Below are 19,509 nucleotides of genomic sequence, written 5' to 3' on the forward strand. Positions count from 1 at the left end.
CACTCAGAATGACATTCTCCAGGAGCATCCATGCTGCTGCAAATGGTGTTATGTTGTCGGTTTTTATGGCTGAGTAGTATTCCATTGTATAAATATATTACAGTTTCTTTATCCAGTCTTCTGTCAATGGACATTTAGGTTGTTTCCATGTCTTGGCTATTGTAAATAGTGCTGCCATGAACATTGGGGTGGTTCCTTCTGTTTTCTGTTGTCCTTTTTAACTTCTTTCACATCTGTGCATGCCCACCACCCTTATTTGTGCTTCCTGGCTTTCCTCTGGTTTTCTGACTGTAATCAATACGAATGTATATCATCTACACTTCTGCCCAAGGCCTCAGGCTAACCCCTCTGCACCCTCCTCTTTATTTTTCAGTTCTTATGCTATTTTTGTTTTTTGAGGGGAGGGAGGTAATTAGGTTTATTTACTTATTCTCTTTTTTTTTTATGGAGGTACTGGAGATCGAACCCAGGACCTTGTGCATGCCAAGCACGTACTCTACCACTGAGCTATATCCTCCCCCACTATTGTTTCTATTTTTTATTACAGCATTAGAATTACTGTCTTGACACAGTATAGTATACCCAGATTTCCCAGTTTTTAACTTCAGCAATTAAACCCAGCTATTGCTTTCTAGTGGATAACAGTATTATACTCCTATTTTTAGGTTGTGCTAACTTCCTTGGAGGTAGGACTGTGGTACTAGCAAATGCCATCTCTGAGGAACCAGAGGTGAAAGCTTGAAGTCGGCAGAAATTTCTTTGCAGATCTGTTATTGAGTGATTCACAGAACAGAAACATCCTGATATCAGAGGACCAATTTGGGCTTGGAACAAGAAAGAAGCTTCTAATCCTGTTTTTTCCATGTATCAGCCAAGTAACGTTAGGTGTCCTAACCTTTAGGAAACTTCTTTATTCCACATGAAAATGGTGCCTGTCCTGCTATCCTCCCAAGGTTGCTGTGCCAATCAAATGAGATTTTGTGAAGGATTATTTCATTCACATTGCAAACTGCAAATGTTCCTATAAGTGTGAACTGTACAGATGAAAACTTTACTTTCTAATCGAGAGCTAGTTAGCACGTGTTTGATTGTGTTAGGAATGTTGTAACCTGTTTTCGTGGCGCCTGCGTTCTCCACCACGATGCTTGGCCACCTGGCTGAGTCTCAGTGGACGCACACATATTGGGCCTTCTCCCTTCCCGGAGGAACACCGAGGTCACTGAGCAGACTCCACAGGGCCTGTTAATCCACGTGTAGAGAAGAGCTCAGCCTTTGGGGCCAGACACAACCTGCCACAGTGTGTGATGTGGGGCAAGTGCCCTAGCTTCTCCAGGTTTGAGTTCTCCCACCTGTAAAACTGGGACAATTGTTCCTTCAAGGGTCTTGAGAGACACTGTATCCAACTCCTGAAAGGTATTCTATAGCCATAACATTGAACAAATCATAACGGTAGTGCCATGTTTTATCCATGGTAACACCAGCCAAGTAACAGTGAGAAATGAGGCCTCCAGAAGGTAGGCAGGAAGCCTGGCTGGCTGCAAACTTTGCTTAATAAATCCAAAAATGTATCTCAAGCCCTACTGTTGAAGCTTCTGGTCCCTTTGGGTCCTAGCTGTTTACCATGGTTCCCTGTCCTCCTTGAGATGAGCATTCCCAGGCCTTAAGCTTCGGGTTCCTCCTTGATGACAGTGGGATAGAGGGAGGGGCCTGGTGATGTGGCCTTGACTAGTCTGGGGCCATGGGCCAGAATCTTCAGCCTCTTTCCATGGGGTGGCAACTCTGCAAACTCCACAATGCAGAGCAATGCTGTTGCCATGGGGAGCTTGGATCCCACTTCATGTGGTGGAGTCAAAATGTGAGGTGCTACTCAGTAGGACAAAGAAATGGTTTGAGGTGACATGTCTGAGAGCTGAGCTCCACGCTGCTCTTAATCAGCAGGGACAAAAGGCCAAATGATGGAAATCCTCTTAGGGAGAGGCTGACAGTGCCAAATAAGCCTCACTGACAAGCCTGGCTCTGTCAGTTTTAGGCAAATTAGCGAGTTCAGGTAGGTGGCAATTGTTCCTCTCTCTCCAGCTGTGGTGCGTCTTGGGCTCAGCGTGATACTTGGGGCTGCCTGCCTGATGGAAATGCCTCACTGCTGTGTCCAACCCCCCAGAGCATCATTCAAAGGAAATGGAAGCATATCCACCTGGGCCTGTCAATCTTCCCCATCGCCGACTCTGTTTGACTGGCATGTGACACTCTGCTTCACAGCATGCGGGAAGCCCAGAACTAGCTTCTGGCCTCTGTAGGAACTGTGAAGAGCTCAGGTCATTTTTGAAAGAAGCCATTTTTCTAAATGAGAGAGCCTGCTGCTTGCTCTTACTTCTCAGTTTCATTATCTTCCTGGAACAGTGTCAGGTGTCTTCTGAAACTTTTGAGCTAACTGTTGGGGAACTAGCACCCTGTGTTTCCTCTGCCTTGGATATCTCTGCCTCTGAGACCACAGAAAGAAAATAGAGAATTAAATGTCTTTATGCCAGTCTTGGCTCTTACTGCTGAGAACTTGATGGCTGAGGTAGTCATTAGTTTATTCATTACCTCATCATTTCCTCTTTGGGTCCCAGCCAGGGCTTAATGGCTTGTCTCAGGAATTTGGATTTGTGTGGGTGACACTGACGTGGGTTGTGGAATGAAACTTAGGAGTAGAAATAAAAGAAATCCTTCTTAAAATCTAAAGACTTATAGAGAGTAAATTCTTGTCAGCACACTGAAATAAATAATAACCTAATCTTTGCATCAAGCTTATATAACACATGTAAAAAACAGTTTACGGACTAAACAAGGTCCCACACTGGTCAGTGGTTTTGTAGACTTTGACTACTCAGGTTCTAGAACTGTTAACTGGCTCCATTAAGAACTCACACTGCTGCTCTGGGTGCTTGCATCCCTACCTGGCCCCACGATGACTGTTCTAAGATATCTCCACTTCTCTCTATCCACTACCTTACATTTCTTAGCAGGTACCCTAGCCTCCTACTTGACTGAAAAGTCAAAGTCTTCGGTTTCTTTTATCTCCATCAAATATTATAGTAGGCTTATTCTTCTAAGAGTCAGCAAATGATGGCCCATGAGCCAAATCTGGCCTGCCACCCATTTTTATAAAGAAAATTTTATTGGAACCTGGTTATGTTTGTTCATTGATGTATTGTCTATGTCTGTTTTTATGATACAATAGCAGAGTTGAATATATAGGATAGAACATGTGGCCTGCAAAGCCTGAAATGATGACCATCTGGCCCTTGGCAGAAAGTCGGCCAACTCCTTCTCTGAGGAAACAGTGACGTCTTCCTTATAGGAACCCCTTCCCAGCCCGGGCATCCCACCTCCTCCTCCTCCTGACTCCTCCCCATCAAGTCTCTCTTCTCACATCTTCAGTTTCTTCTTTTCTAGTCTTTATTCTTCCAATGTTCAACTTGGGTTGCTCTTATTAAAGATGGCTCATTTCCTAACAGTGACGTAAAAATCCCTGGAGGAAAGTGTCCGTAGAATAAAGAATGACTTCAGGCTGTCTCTAAGAGCCGGGGCTCTGCAGAGCCCCCTAACACAAGTATGCAGCCCGTGTGCCCAAGATGTGCCCACCCTCAAACCAAGAGGAATAATCCTCCATCCACCGCCTCTGTGCTTTCTCTTACACCAGTCACCTGAAACAGCCCCTTCCCATCCGCTTGTTTACTGTCCCAACCTACCTATCTTTCAAAACTGAGCTGAAATGACATCTTTTTTCACAATCTTTTATTTCCCCAGATCTGCTCTCTCTTCCAGCACAACAACTTACAAGCATTTTGTTGGTACCTCGTACCTCTTAGGATACTTACCACATTCTGTTTTGCTTCTCAGTTAATTGTCTGTTTTCCCCTCTTCTCACTGTAGCAGAATCTTCACATTATTTATCTTTGATTCTTGACAATACCTGGTGCTATTTAGAGCCTGCCTAGATCTGTTGAATTGATTTGGATTTCTCTCTTACCATCTATGTGAAACCTTTGTGAATAAAGGATCTGGGGTTTCCTAAGCCATCTTCCATGAAGTAATATGTATGAAAGCCTTAAGAGTACGTGTTGTGCATACCTTAGATTTTGACTTTTGAATATATATCAGCTGTTATAAATCTCAGTATCCACGTATGTTACTGGAAAAAGATGATAGCCTTGCTTGATTTTTTTTCCCCATAAGTCAGTCCTGTTATCCTATACATCTGTGACTTACATGGAAATGCCAAGATGTTTAGAGTCAACTGCACACTTTTTACAACTGCAAAGCTCTAAGACTGAATTTGCATGAGAATATCTCCGGAGTTTCATTTATCCTTCCTGGCGAGTGCATCAATTTAAGCTTTGAATTGACAATGAACACGGCCTCTTCAAGGGAATTAGCTGGAGAAAATATCGACATATGTCAGGGGTGTTTTTTTTTTTTTTAATGACTTCAGAAAGATGGTTATAAAAGCCCTTTCGAGGTTATTCTTGGAAGCATATTTGATATGAAATTTAGCTCATCAGCCTAAATCTTTCCTTAGATCTGCCATCCCTGGTGTTGGGTTAAGTAATTTAATTCCTTTTAATGGTTGAGCTTCTGCTCAGCAGGTGACAGTCTGGTGCTCAGAAAGCCAGCGTCACGTCTCTGGTCCTCACAGAGGTCAGCGTGCTTCTGTCTCATGGCCACAGCCTGCAGCTGTCACCCTGACCTGCTGTCTGGAAATGCGGGCGATCAGAACAAAGGACACGGGTCACAGTGTGACTGGCTCTCTACAAAAATTTTTGAGACGGAAAAAAAAACCCCACTCAGGATATATTTATCAGTATAAACATTATTAAGGAAGAAGAAAGAGCAAGATCTAGTATCCTAAGAGAGATACTTGTCAAATCCTACCTTAGTGTCAGTTTCGTTTGGGGGAGCTCTTGAACTTCTATTTGGGTCTATCGTAACTGCAGTTAAATCAGCCTAGACGGTTTAAAAAGAGGAGAATGGGGGGGGGGGGGGGTTGGGGGCCCGAAGTGCTGCTTCTTTTAAAGCCCTAATGTGCACCTAGTCAAAGAAGCACTGCTATAAGCACTACTTGGCGTCAAACCATAGTTTTAAGCTGGAAGCAACCATTCAAAAGGGTGAGTTGCTTGATTTCAGGTCACAGAGCTGGGAGTGACCCAGGGCTCAAACCTGACCTCTCTCCTCCAAGTCATGGCTGTTACTATCATGCCATACAACTCTTCCCCTGCCGTGTGGGACTTTACCATCACGCTCCATCAAAATGAGTTCTGATCCACAAAACTGAAGGCATGACTCCACCATGCTTCCCTGGAACCTGTAACTGTCTTTTAAACATCACAGCAGGATCATCATTCTCGGGTGTTTATACCTTCAGTCTGAAATAGCTGACATTTACTGAGTACTATTGAATTTGCACTGTCGCAGACTGAGACGATGAACTAGGAGGCCCTGTTCCGAGAGTTTACGCATACTGCCTCGTTTAATCCTTACAGAAGCCAATACCATAGGCACCATTTTCTCTCTGTCTTATCAAGAATGTTTGGTGAACTCTTGACAATCTGACCAGAACCCATGCTTTGAACACAGCATCCATACTGTACAGAAAGCTACCTCATCAGGAGCAACCCAGAATTGTGAGGGCTCATTTTTCCCATCGTGTGATCAGGCACTAAGCCCTTACTCTCTTTTCAAGGGCCATTAAAACTGTTGATCTGAGCCTGTTGCCTCTTGGCTTGCCCATGGAAGCTTAGGCTGTCCCAAAGCACAATGGCTAGTGACCATCAGATGAGGACTCCCTCACCTTCAAGAGTCTCGTTGCCTGTTGATTCACAGTGACGTGAATGTGTGGCCAGGTGTCCTCCAAGTCCCTGAACCACTGTGAATTTGTCCACAACAGCTGGATTATTCCCAGTGAGATGACAGTGCCTTTGTGCGAAAGCTTAGTTGTAAGTAATACAGAGGTGCAGGAAGATTCAAGAATCTGAAGAATGTGCTTTCAGTCCCAGTCCCTGTCCTGAACTCTCCAGAACCTCCGTGTTCACCATGACTTCTATCCACATTTTCTGGAGGCAAATGAATTTCCCCCGAGAATCCTGCAGTCAGCCAAACTGGTGCCTTGCTTGGCCATCAGGAAGGTTTCTTAAATTTTGTGTTCTAAATTCATGATCTAGTCTGGGCCCTGGCTGTAGATGGCCATGTAGCTGTTTGCTCAGAAAGGTCGAGAGTCCCTATACATGAAGGTGACCTGGCAGGTGGGGGAAACAGCAGATCATACATGGCAGAGGTGGGCTACAGGCCTGACGTGGGCTGGGAGGGAACTGAAGGCTCCCTGCTGAGAGAGTGGCTGTCAGCGTGCCCTGGGGTGGGATCCCCTAAGCTGGGAGGACGTGATGAAGTGCATTGTAATTTAGGTCCACACAGCCAGTCCTGAGTTTCATGGAGGCTGATAAAATGTTTTAATTTTCCCTCATTCACATCGGTTTATTAATTCCTAAATCAAACTCCAGTTCATGTGTTTCTAGGCTGAAAATGTATGCTTTGAGGCCAACATTATCCTGTACCACCCTCATTCCTGGAGAAAAAAAAAATCGCATTTGGATGAATGTGTTGCCTCTGTTTCATTTGGTCTTAAACCTGCTTATTGGTGTTCTTATGTGGCCAACTCAGTAGAAATTCCCAGTCTGTCCATAGGCTATTTTTAGGTACTTTTTCCTTCTTCCTCTCCCAACACATGCAGAGTTTCTGGGAGGAAAATTCAACAACAATATCCAGTATAGGGGAGAGGGATGTGGTGAAGGCTCCTAAAAGATGCACCTTCAGAACTGGGGACAATTTCGGACATCTGACATCATTTCTGAGGATCTTCATGAAATGGTTTAGACTAGTGGTCAGCAGAAGTAGCCTACCCAGGGAAAAGGTTGACATTCATGCTTTTGATGCTATTAGCAATACTTAAATTTTTCAAGAGATGAAAATGTCTTAAGTCCTGCCTACACATGCATATTTTTACAGAGGAAGGGAGAGAGAATTGAAAATGAAAAAAGGAATGAATAAATGAATGAATATGGGAAATTGTTTTTCTTAGCATTTAGAATAGGACCCTCCTTTCTGGAAAAGGCCCACCTTTTTGACGATTTTAAAAATTTCTGTTGGAGGCTGAGCCCTCAAGGGGCCTGTAGAATGGGCTAGCACTCAGATAAAGAACCCAAGTGAATTGCACTGCACAAGAAGTAAAATAGGATGAGACATCTAGTCTGCAAGGTGGACAATGAGGGAGAAGGAAGAGGGGGAAGGGCCCAGGGAAGTGCAGAGAGAAGGAAATGGGCAGGGGAAGGTGTCTAAAAGGATTCTACAATTCCTTTTTGTAAGGAAACTTTCAGGTACACATGAGGGAGTAACTTAATACACCACATGTAACCATCACCTGCTTTCAACAACTATCAGCATGTGGTCAACCTAAACTCCAAATTCTCCCCTCCACTCCTTCCTTCCTTTTTAAAGCATTTCTGAGCATCACACTTCATCCACAGATATTTGAGGATGTATTTCTAAAATAGAAGACTCTGACAAAACCCTAGTATTCAACAAAGAAAACTCCCAGCAGTTCCTTAGTACCATCAAATATAAATGTTCAGATTATCTCAAATGTAACTATTTTATTGTATAACAAAGATGTGTTAATCATAAGTTTACAGCATGATGAATTCTCACAAACAAATGTATCTATGTAACTAGGACACGGATGACAAGGCGGAATATCGCCAGCACCTGAGAAGCGCCGCCCCCTCGAGTGACTGTCCCACCTAAAGGTAAGCACTATTCTGACTTTGAATTTTATATAAGTGGAATCATATAGTATGTACTCTGTGTTTGGCTCAACATTATGTTTGCAAGGTTAAATTAAATTGTATTAAAGAATGTTTTGCATGCACTTGAGAAGAACTTGCATTCAGCTGCTGATGGATGGAATGTTCTATAAATGTCTGTTAGGTCCGTTTGGTCAATATATGGTTCAAGTCCATTTCCTTGTTGATTTTCTTCTGTCTGGATGACCTCTGCATAACTGAGGTCTGTTAATATTTACTTAATATTTAGGTTCCTTGGTATGGGGTGTATATATGTTTACAGTTACCTTACTGATGAATTGACCTGTTTATCAATATATAGTAACCTTTGTCTCTTGTGACCATTTTTGGCTTAGTCTATTTTGTGTGATACAAGTATAACTATAATATAACTTGGTCAATATTGTTGGGGAGGAAGAAAACATTCCTCTACCTTTCTAGGTTCTTGTGACTGGTCTAAGAATTAAATTGACATGAGACAGATGAACAGAAGAAAACTTAATTTAATACATGGAGGAACTTCACATATGTAAGATGGTCAGAGACCCCACATACAAGAAGGGGTCAAAGACAGGAAAGTAGAATGAGGTCTGTATGCCCTCCTGAGCTAAGGAATGGGGTAGGGACCTGGGGCTTCTGAGGACATGAGAGTCCTTCAAAGGATGATAAGAGAAGATGTTTGGTAATTAGATGTTTACCCTGCCATACAGATGAAGCCACTGAGATAAAATTTACCTTTTTTGGGGAAAAGTCCCCAACTTAATTTAGGTAGTTGAGGGAGGTGCAGTGGTTTCTCAAGAACCTGCAGGGTCTTGATTGCCTTTAACCTTCAAACTAACCTTCATGAAAAAGCAACACATTTTGGCCAGGCTCATTCTGAACCCCTGCAATATACATCTTCAGTTGCTTTTCATTGATGTTCCCCCCTTTTTTTTTTTCTAAATCTACCATTTGTTTGTTGCAACTGAGACAGCTGTCGCATAGAATTTTCTACACGCTTGAATTTATGCTTTTTCCTGGTATTGAACGTGTTTCTGTTTATCTCTACTTTATGCAGACTGAGGTAAAACCAGAGTCCTGATCAGAATCAGGTTTGACATTTTAGCAAGAATATAAAGAGTTGTAAAAGCAGTTCCATTTCAAGACCATCAGTTTTACATCATTGTCCAGTTCAGGTGGGCGAGTAAAGCCTTTACTTGGGGGAGTTGAGAGAGGAGGAAGCAAATAGACCTGATACCTGGAATATAACATATATAAGGAGAAAAAAGATGGAGGATGATATATCAAAATGTTAGTAACGTGGTGTGTTAAAGTCAAGAGATTACAGGCATGTCATCAATAGTGTTCTTATGTGGTTATAGTGCAAACATGCAAAACCAGTATAAATGTCATGCTTTAGTGACGTTTCCCTGGCTGGCTTCTCCCTGGCTGCCATATTCTCATGGTGGGGAGAGCACAGGCGGGTGACACATCCTGGCCCGCCCGTCAGACCTCCAGCTCAGCTCCCTTGCCTTCCCTCTGGTTCCCATGCAGCTTTCTGGTCTTCATTTGGTTTCTCAGTTTGGCTGTGTTATGGGAAGAGGACACAGGTGTCTAATCCACGTGACTGATATGTGTCTAGCATTCTGCCATGTATTAATCTGTCCTTGTGGAAATTGTGACTAATTTCCTAGGGTCTGACATCATGCGGGAATTGGTAAAAGCAGTTTTTTTTGAATCTGTACCACTGAGCCCCAGACTCTGAGCTGGGGGTTCTGCAGCAAAGTGCAAAAGGCCAAGAATCTTCTTCCGGAAGGTCAGGCAGACTCTTTCTCATGTCTCCACTGGAAGAGAGCTACAGGGGCTCAATTCAGGAGCCACCTGATGAATGACAGTGTGTTTACTATTTGGAAACATGTGCTGGAGGCATCGAAATGATCAGTACAACTTTTGATAAACTAGAAACTTTGGACAAGAATCTACAAATAAATCTTTGTTTCTGTAAACATTTGCAAATAGGATGTGCTGTGAAAGTCAGTGGTGTTTGACCTAGATGCTGGTCTAAGTAAAGGAGATTTAATAATACATGCTTACACTTTGGTTCACTTTTTTTTTTTTTTAATATAGGGAATCGTTTTGGGGGATAAATCTGGGTATTCTATAGCTAAGAGTCTATATATAAAATAGCTTAGTGGGTTGATGCTGTGGGTATAGTGAAATTGATAGGCAAATTGTACAAAACTTCATTTGCATATTTTTTCTAGGAAGAACAGATTTCTTTAGACTTTCGGTGGGGGGACCCATGATCAAAAATGATTAATATAGAAATTTCAGTTGTTCTTAGGTAATTTATACAGAAAATGAGATTTGGATCGTTATGGGGTGGTGACCCTGGAAAATGTGGAGTGAATCAGTGCATCTACATTGACCTCAAATCAAGGTCAGTGAGGACACTGGGATTAGAGCTTGTTGGAGAAGTTTGCGTGGAGAGGTCAACTTAGAATTGCTTGGTAAGGCATCACTAATTGGTATCAAGTAGGTGAACTGATGCTCACCTACATGAGCACCATCCCTAAATTCTTCATTTTCTTTCCAAGTGGTCTTCTGACCTTGCTGTCTTAAGAGCTTCATGAACATTTTTAGTTCATTTGTTTTTATGTGCAAGTAGTTTCCATTCCTCTTGGGAAATAATACTGCCTCGCTACTACAGGGGAGTATTAAACAAGAAAGAGAGGTGAAGGGTCTCTATCAAATGTAATGATTTTGTGATCAAGGTGCATGTTACCATGTAATGAAGGAAAAAAACAGCTTTTGAAGAGGAAGGCAGGATAGCAAAGGTTGACTTAACCCGCTGCCCTTAGGCCACAAGTGTAGGTTAAGGTCTAAGCAATAGGTATTTATAATGTGGTTTTAAGGGCTGTGAAATTCCTGGACTTTGGCCATGTTCCAGTGGAGTCAGGGTCTACAACAAATGACCAACCCCTGACCGAGTCCAATCCACAGACTTGAGAAGGGGGCGAAGCATCTTGTGTTCATATTTAATAAAATATTTAGAGGAAAAATGGAAGAAATATTAGCAGTGGTGGAACAGTGAGCATTGTGAGCTGGGGCCAAAATCTCCCACCCAACCTATATTCCTTGTTACCTTATGTGGGGTTTAAATTAAACACTTGGGACCAATTAAGACTTTGTGTGCTAAACGTGGATTTGGTTCTGGAGGCAACCGGGGGTTACGAAAGCATTTTAATTGGTGGAAGTGGAATGATCTAATTTCTAGAGAATGGACTGGAGGGAAATAAAACAGGTAGGAAAACTAATTTAGGAGATGACTATAGTAATCCAGACAGGAAACCACGAGAACCTAAACTGCAGCCCAGCTCCTGGGACTAAAGAGGATACACAACTGAGAGCTGTTTGAGAGGGAGAAGCAGTGCCTAGATGAGGAGTTTAGCCCAGGGGGACTTCAGTGGCAAGTGGTGAGGTAGGATCCTTCATGTTACAGGTGATACAAAGGGAAACCATCTGGAGACAGTTGTCCATTCTACTTTTTAAAATGGCAAGACACTTCCAAATAAATATAACCAATGTATGTGGTGTAGGACTGGTTGTATAAAGCCAAGAAGAAAGCCTGTGTGATGATTGGAATGTACTTTTAAATTCAATCCAGATTCTAGCAGCCAGCTTCTCAGGCTGTGTAAGGGACTAAACTAGCGGTTATCACTGTTTTCCTTCAAACTAAAAAGTCACATACTCTGGGGACTTAGAACAGTGGCTGCTCAATAGGAGACTGAAACAGACTCCTCTGAAGTTTTTTAAAATCAGGTGCCCAGACCCTCTGAATCGGCATCTCCAGGGAGGGCCTGGACTTGGACTTCACGCAAGAGCTCCCCAGGTGGTGTTGCTGCACGTGTACTTACCCCACTGGTCTTTCACTGGTCTTTTTTAAAAATATAATTGATTAACAGTGTTGTGCTAGTTTCAGGTGTACAGCATAGTGATTCAGTTATACATACATACATACATATATATATTCTTATATTCTGTTTCATTATAGGCTATTACAAAGTACTCAGTATAGTCCCCTGTGCTATACAGTAGGTCCTACTAAAAATCCCAAATCCCTAATTTATCCCTCCTCTCCTCCCCCACCTTGGTAACAGAAGTTTGTTCTCTATGTTTGAGTGTACTTCTGTTTTGTAAATAAGTTCATTTGTATCTTTTTTTTTTTTAGATTCCACATATAAGTGATATCATGTGATATTTATCTTTCTCTGTCTGACTTACTTCACTTAGTTTGATAATCTCTAGGTCTACCTATGTTGCTGCAATGGCATTATTTCATTCTTTTTAATGGCTGAGTAGTATTCCATTGTATATATGTACCACATCTTCCTTATCCATTCATTTGGGTTAGGCTTCGGTTGTTTCCATGTCTTGGCTACTGTAAATAGTGCTGCTATGAACATTGGGGTGCATGTGTCTTTCAGAATTAGAGTTTTCTCTGGTTGTGTGCCCAGGAGTGGGATTGATGAATCATATGGTAATTCTATTTTTAGGTTTTTAAAAAATATGACTTGCTGTGCTTTTGTTCATTACTGCCTGATTGCAGCTATTGAGTACTGTTTGATGTCAGTTTAGAATACCTTCTTCCTTCCTACTGGAAATATTCATACTCATTGTCTCCCTCACTTATTTATAAGAGTTTTTTGTTGTTGTTGTTCTTGGAACATCAGCTCTCCCCAGGAAAAGAGAAAAGCATACATTTTCTTATTTTTATTATTGTATAATTAATAATCGAGAATTTGGGGGAGGGGGAAATCCACTAGCAAGATCAATTTGATAGTGATCCCACTGTAAATTGTTGGCATATTTATTTCTTTTGCTTCCCAATCTGATCAGAAGAACATAGCTCACTGCTGATAGGATTTAAAACCGAATAGAGCCCCTGCTTTATTTCAGTTCAGGTACAGCTCTGTGAATATCCTTCTGTGGCTGTGGATCTATTGTAGGTAGAGAAGCACCTTGTGGTATTTTAATCCAGCCTTAGTCCTGTGAGAGGAGGCAGAGAGATGACCGAACTGCTTACACAATGTCCTGCCCACAGAGACAGCTGATCTCTGACATGTCACTAAATCATTGGTGAGCACATAGTAGGTTATGTGGTGGGGTTTACCCCCAGGTCCAGCTTTTCCTGGGGTAGAGAGACTTCCTTAGTACACTGAGCTATTTGGTGTGTTCAACAGATTCTCCCACACACTGTATCCTGAGACTTTTTCTTGCACTACATGAAGAGGGTGGGAGGAGAAGGTGAAAACCTGAGCTAATCTCTGACTCCCTCCAGGCTTCTGTTGGCCTCTCCAAAAGCATTTATAGCAGAGCTTGTGTGTGCGAGACACAGTCCTTTCAGACCTTCTCAGGCACTAATCCCAGCCCTCCCTACTGCTCTCTGGAGAAAGAAAAAGGGAAGCGGTGCTCCTGTCTCGGGAGTCTATTACCAGAATCAGAGGCAACGTTGACAGTTCGGTTAGCTGCTGCTTCATTTTCTTTCTTCAGTGGAGTTTTGGGGGCTTTTTTAGTTCTGAAGCTGCCTCATTACTGAAGCAGCTGGAAGATCACTGACAGGTGGCATCCTTCTGTTTGAAGGGATGCTAGTGCATCAAGGAAGGAAGGACTAAAGAGAAGATGACCTGATGCTTGCTTCCAAGAAAGGATGCCAAAGTTACTGCTGTTACATGAAATACTGTGCATTTTTTTTTAATCTGGGGAGACAAGGGTCTGGATGTGAAAAGGGTGTTAGGACTGTTCACTGCTACCTAATGCTTACTGAACCTAGTTTGGTTCTCTTCTGTCTATCCCCTTTCAAGGATGAGTTTTCCACCAGTGTCCATGATCTAAACTGAATAGCATGTCACTCTGGCATGTGTGTGTGTGCTTGTGTGAGGGACACTGTAAAATAAGAAATGAATTTTGGCTCATTCAGTGTACTGTCTTATTTGAAATAAGACCACTAGCGTTTCCCCACATGTTTAACTTTGAAACTCTGGATAGGCATCTGATAATCAGATTGAACCTCTTCGAGGCAGAAAGGATGGCGATTTGGCACAGGCCTCGGAACCAAACTTCCCAGTTTCTACTCCTGGCTCTGCGGCTTTCTACCTCTGTGGCCTTGAGTGAACTTACTTAACATCTCTGCGTTTCTACTTCCTCATCAATAAAACAGGCAAAGTACAAATACCGTAGAAGTGTGCTGAGCACTGCACAAATTACTACGTGCAGTAAAAAGTGTATGTAACTGGCACATAGTGAATACTCACAGTTTAGCTCTTGTTAGAATTCAGACAGTCAGATGAGGGATGGGGGTCATCCATAAATCAGGAAGCGAGACCAGAAATGAGTATTCTCACATAAAATTGCTTTGGTTTATAAACTCCAAAATTTAAGTGACAGGACATAAGATGTTCTGCGGATGGTATTAGTCTCCTCAGAGTCCTTTGAGATTGAGTGTTTGAAAGGTCCCTGGAAATCATCAACGCTACTCATTTTAAAGGGAAGGAAACTGAATTTCCAAGAGGTTAAGGGACTTGAGTCTAAGGATAGCGCTAGCACCCAAGTCCTTCTTTGAGGAGACTGCTTAACAAACAAAGGGAAGGTGAGATGATGAACAGAGTAACTTCTCACCCCTCACCCAGCCTAGGTCTTCAGAACATCAGCTGAGGGTAACCAGAACCAGCAGACCAGGGACCGGAAACCCAACCAGAGAGGGAGGAGCCAGGAATTTGATGGAACCTAGTTAGAATATAAAGGTCTTATGGACCTGGGTGTGTTCATTCCATGAACACCTGTTAGCCACCCAGTATCCGCACCATGTTTTGTTTAGAATGCTTGCTTGGTGCCACCACTTGTATGTGCAGGAGCACTTGAGCCTCACATCCCTCTGTCTCGTTCATGTCTGAAGATCTGGTACAGAGCAGAGGTCACAGAGGAAAGTATCTCACTGTACAGCAGTGTGGCAGCATGGGAAAACATGGGGCTTAGAGTCTCCAGGTAGGTCTTGGCCCTGCAACTTGCCAGCTCTGTAATCTTGATTTAAACCTTGACCATATTGTCTTTGTTTACAGAGCAGGGACAAAGCTCTGTAAACAAAGACAGGCTCTCAAAGGCTGATACAGAGTTGCGGGGAAATACTCTGAGAATAGATTTTTCAAGGGGCCCTACCAGTTGGATTTAGTCTTTACTCCCTAAGTTTTGCCTTTGAGGTGAGATTCCTTACGAAGAATTAACAGCTGATGTTTTCTCATCTTTTTCTGGGAATCTGCAGTGCTCTCGTTTGCATTGTTTGCCTTAGTGCTTTTATAATCTTTTCTGTGGCTGGTCATTTGAGATTTAGCCTTTTAGCTTTTTCTTGTTTGCTCTGTGCCAGCCTGGTTCTCCTTAAATTGAAATGCTGCGATACTAGGTAACAGAAGACACCCATGAATTTGAGGAGGGGAAATCCTCAGAACCAAGACTCGAGAAGCACTCAGAGCCATCTGGGGACAGTCAGAATACTGATGTGTCCAGGACAGCTGTCCCAGGAGACCACAAAGATAAGAGCACAGGATGGGACCATAGGGAAAAAAACATGGACGCTCTCTTTCTACCTCTCCAGAATTTACCGTTTTGATATGTGAGGGAAGACCCTGAAAAGAGGGAAAGGTGTCAGGCTTCATAAATGTTGGGAAAAAAAAACTTACTCACCCAGAGCTTGAGCCATTTCACATGTGCAGACAATGCTCAAAGCCATCACAAGATGAAAAAGCTTTTATGAGACTCAAAGATGGAGTTTCTGTTACCCCTAGAACACCAGCAAAGCCAAGGGCACTAACTGAAGTCAGAGGAGGGGAAGAATACTACCTACCTCACTAGGTGATTTTTGAAGATGAAATAACGTAAGAGAGAAAGCACTGGGAGGATGACAAAGTCCTACATAAATGCAACTTGGTATTAAAATGGGGAAAACGCAATGGCAAAACATGGATTGAAAAATTATGCTAAATACTTTATGTATGTAATATAACATACAAATTACAGGTGCTCATTAAATTCATTGTTTTAATTCCTAAAACTTCTTCTATATAGTCAACCATTATTTTTAATTAATATAGGGACAGATGAATCCTTTTGCAGTATTTTTTGTCACAGTTATTTGCACTAGGTGTACTGATCAAGGCTAAGTTATTTTGGGCTGAATAGAATGGAATTTCACCTCATTTATAATTTTCTAGTTGATGAGTTCCTTTTGCTCACATTATATAACTTGTTCCCTGTAAGAATGAGAGGTCCTCAGGGCAGATGTCATAAATCTGTTTGGTAACAAGGAAACCAAGGTTCACAGAGGCCCCTAGTTCATAGGAAGTATGGAATTTACAGACAGACTTTGACTCCAGATTCAGAATTCCCTCTCATGTGTTATTGGTACTACCCTTGATAAGGAAAATCTTATTTTGAAGTTTCCAGGCTGCACAGAGTAGGTATTTGTCTGAATAAAGCTGAATGGATTGACAGTGCACGATTCTGAACCTGTTTGTGCTGTGTATGGTTCAATCTACTGTCACTGCTGTTACATGGTCTCTATAAGAAAAACTGCTCATTTTCCAGGAAAACTGATGTGATACACAGCTGGCCCTTCCTATCAGGGATTTCATATCCATGGATTCAACCAACCACGGAGAGAAATTTTGATGTGTAGTCGGTTGAATCCACAGGTGGGAATCCGGAGGGGGTCAACTGTGTATTTACTGAAAACAAACCCGCATACGAGTGAACCCACGCAGTTCAAAGCCGCTGTGTTCAGGGGTTATCTGTACTCATTGTGCTGTACCCACAGCGGGGCCTGAGCACCTGCCAGTTCTGGTATCCTCAGGGCTCCAGGAGCCAGTCCCCCACGGATGCGGAGGGAGCACTGTGATTGCAGAAGAACCCTCACCGAGAACCTGTCGAGAAGTGTAATCACACAGTCCTCAAACTGTGGTCCTCTGACCAGTGGCAGTGTCACATGGGGAATTTATTAGAAATGCAAATTCTGAGGCCCTCTCCCAGATGTGCCTGATCATAGGCTGTGGGGTTGGGGCCCCACAGTCTGTCTTGACAAGCCCTCAGGTGGTTCTGCTGCACACTCAAATCTGAGAACCCCTTTCATAATGTGTTTAAGGAAAGACCTGGCATTCTGTAACTAAGGAAGCGGTGCCTTGGTGTTCCCACCTCTCGCCGAGGTTTGGGTGTAGGTGTGTTTCCGCTGACTACCACTCTCTGTAACAAGTAAATGCTGGGGGCAGGGGGCAGGGAGAGGAGAGAAATGGAATTGGGTGCTCCTATTTACCTGCTACCATGTATAAAAAAGAAAAGCTAAGGACAAATAGGTATTTTTATGACAATGGTTCCCATAGTAGAGAGCTTAATGATTGTTTTTGTTGTTTAAGTTCCTTCTTCCTCTAGTCTTAAAGTCTCCTTGACTTAAAACTTCAAAACAATCTCTGGATTTTTCCCTGAAATCCACAGAGAAAATGACAGATATAGATCATGATGATGGAAGTGTCCCTTCCCTTCCTCTTCAGGAAGTGAAACTGCTTCCCAGGGTGTAATTAGCTGTGATTTAGCAGTCTGGGTCTTGCTGACCTCCGTCCCCCACACCTCTTTCTCTCCAGCACAACCAGGGTGAGTTGTCTCAAAATATCCAGGGAGGTACTTGAAATCACACCACCAAGCCCATGGTTATGAGGCCATCTTTGTTCAGTTGACCTTTCATGAGTAGCAGCTAGGAGTGCCTTTACGTGGCTTCGTTATCCTTTTTCTTGGAAAATTTCATCTTCAAGACTGTCAAAAGGATCACTTACCATGTATGTTCTCCTCTTTGAAAACATTGCAAAGCCTTAATTTCATTTTTATTGTTGTTTCAATTCCTGGGTGATTTGAATTGCAAAATTGTGAATTCTTCATCACTAGTTACTAAAATAAAGTGTAAATTGTTTAGCAACTGTACATTGCTCTGATACCTAAAATATAAATCTTGTTCATTAAATATACTGAGAATATATCAGAATTTTTTAGTAAGAAAATGTATTTGAATTATGCCTATTATTAAGCTTCCCTCCCAAGAAAAATGGACTTTGGTCCTATGCTGCCCCAGTGTGAAACTATTTAAGAAGCTGGGTTACGTGTCAGTCACATCCCTGACCACAAATAGAAGTAGTTTCATTGTGATTTTGCTGTGCAATTATGGTCTCATTATGTTCCACTTCAGCAGGAACATTGTCAATTTTAGTATCAGCAAATAAAATGATTCGTGAGTGTACATCCTAAGAATCTGTTTCCTGCCTCATGATCTAAGCTGGGACCCAAGACAGGTAAAGAGAGAGAAAAATATGTCATGTGCTAATGAACAGTTAGGGAGTGTGTGTGTGTGAGAGAGAGAGAGACGCAGGTAGTTATCCAAGGTGTGCCACATCTAGATAGAGTCTGAAAGGGTGCTATTTGTGGAGACAGAAAAATCTAGGTTCAAATCCCTGTTCTTCCATTTCTTAGCGAGTAACCTTGGGCAGCTTCCTTAATGATGTGGAATCCTGTGTCCACAGAGAGTACTAACTTCCTTAGACATTAATTAGGAGAAAGATACTAACTTTTGAATAAGAATGACTTTTGCTAACTGTTTAAGTTCAAGAAAGTATGACAGTCATTTGCTTGGTCACGGGCTGCAGTTCTGGTTCTAGTTCTACAGGTGACCCAGTTTTTTCCCAGAACAAACACCTGAACAAGATGAGGAAGGCAGACAGGTTGAACTGCTGCTCCTTTGCGGCCAAGCACTGTCATGAAGGCTCGTGATTTTTCTCCAGCAGCTGAAATAGCATTGCAGCATCCAGACCCTAGTTTGTTGAGTGTCGCATGGCAGTGAAGGCAGCTGTTTCGCTGGCAGATTGTAGAAGGGCTCATCCTGGAGCCATTTATTACAGCAGATGCTCTGGCCTCTGATAGTAGCAGGGGCAGCAGCCCATTTGTGGACTGTTACTGTGGTCTTCCAGGTGCTCCTGAAAGCTCAGCCAAGTCTGCCCTTCTGTCCCTCCCAATGATTGTGTAAGCACTGAATCCCTAAACTAGATCTCAACCTGCTTAAACTAGCCAAAATGGTTTCTCCTTACAGCCATGCTCTAATTAATGACAGTAAAGTTCTGAAGTAAAGTTTTTCTTAGCTTTATTGAATAATAGTTGACAAAACTACATATTTAAAGTATACAGTGTGCTGATTTAATACATACAGGCATTGTGAGATGATCACCATAATCAAGTTATCTAACACATCCATCACCTAATAGAGTTGACTGTGTGTGTGTCTTAAGAACGCTTAAGACCCACTGTCAGTAAACTTCAACCATATGATACTGTATTAACTATAGCATGTCACCACACTGTACTTTAGATCCTCACGTAACTGAAAGTTTCTACCCTTTAACCTACTTTTCCTCACTTTCTCCATCCCCTGGTCCCTGGAAACCACCAGTCTACTGTTTCTATGAAATCAGCTTTTCTTAAGATTCCTCGTGTAAGTGATACCATGCATCATTTGTCATTCTCTGTTGTCTGGCTTATTTCACTTACCGTAAGGCTCTCCAGGTTCATCAGTGTT

The 19,509-nt window shown here is 42.4% G+C and overlaps 1 long non-coding RNA gene across 3 annotated transcripts in view; it reads left to right on the forward strand.

Moving 5' to 3' along the window:
- LOC141578169 (uncharacterized) overlaps positions 1–19,509 on the forward strand; it is a 332,741-nt gene that overhangs the window by 147,237 nt on the left and 165,995 nt on the right. For all 3 annotated transcript variants that reach the window (XR_012508201.1, XR_012508200.1, XR_012508202.1), the window contains one exon: positions 7,765–7,838. This is a non-coding gene — a long non-coding RNA (uncharacterized LOC141578169). The remainder of the gene's footprint in view (positions 1–7,764; positions 7,839–19,509) is intronic.

Source organism: Camelus bactrianus, chromosome 7 (assembly GCF_048773025.1).
Source record: "Camelus bactrianus isolate YW-2024 breed Bactrian camel chromosome 7, ASM4877302v1, whole genome shotgun sequence".
Taxonomy (NCBI): domain Eukaryota; kingdom Metazoa; phylum Chordata; class Mammalia; order Artiodactyla; family Camelidae; genus Camelus; species Camelus bactrianus.